Source organism: Scyliorhinus torazame, chromosome 4, assembly GCF_047496885.1.
Source record: "Scyliorhinus torazame isolate Kashiwa2021f chromosome 4, sScyTor2.1, whole genome shotgun sequence".
NCBI lineage: Eukaryota > Metazoa > Chordata > Chondrichthyes > Carcharhiniformes > Scyliorhinidae > Scyliorhinus > Scyliorhinus torazame.
This window is the reverse complement of record NC_092710.1, coordinates 299,525,820-299,526,590: the sequence shown is the minus strand read 5'-3', so window position 1 is coordinate 299,526,590 and position 771 is coordinate 299,525,820. Positions and strand designations below refer to the sequence as shown.

General features: G+C 49.4%; 1 pseudogene; it reads left to right on the top strand.

The window, feature by feature from the left end:
* The first annotated feature begins 214 nt into the window (after positions 1 to 214).
* Positions 215 to 420, top strand: LOC140415700 (U2 spliceosomal RNA; annotated as a pseudogene).
* The last annotated feature ends 351 nt before the right edge of the window (positions 421 to 771 follow it).

The window sequence follows — 771 nt, the reverse complement described above, 5'->3', positions numbered from 1 at the left end:
TGGTAGCATAGTGGTTAGCACTGTGGTTTCACAGCACCAGAGTCCCAGGTTCGAAACCCCGCTGGGTCACTGTCTGTGCGGAGTCTGCACGTTCTCCCCGTGTCTGCGTGGGGTGGGGAGGACATGAGGGCTTAAGTGGGTCGGTGCAGACTCGATGGGCTGAATGGCCTCCTTCGACATTGTATGTTCTATGTTCTCAGTAATTGATTGATGCATCGCTTCTCGGCCTTTTGGCTAAGATCAAGTGTAGTGGAGCTTGAGCCTTTTGGCTCAGATGTGGTACGTCTCTTGTGGGGGCCATGAATTGGACTCAATTCGAATTGGTTTTTGGAGCAGGTGAGGAGCTGGATTAGGGGTTTGCCCCTGACCCACACTCTGAGCCCTGGCTTTGTAACTCTGATCAAGTAATTAAAAAAAATAATTGATTGATGCTGATGCATATATCCAAACATATACATCGCTAGAATGTTGCCCACAGGAATCCATTAGAATATGAGATTCTCCAGGGTGGCAGATTGGTGCAGTGGTTGGCACTGCTGCCTCACGGTGCCGAGGACCCAGGTTCGCTCCTGGCTCCGGGTCACTGCCTGTGTAAGGTTTGCATGTTCTCCCCGTGTTTGTGTGGGTCTCGCCCCCACAGCCCAAAGAGATGTGCAGGGTAGCTGGATTGGCCATGCTAAATTGCCCCTTCATTGGGGAAAAAAAGAATTGGGTACTTTAAATTTGTAAAAAAAAAAAGAAATTGTGATCAGCACAGAAGTCCACATCACT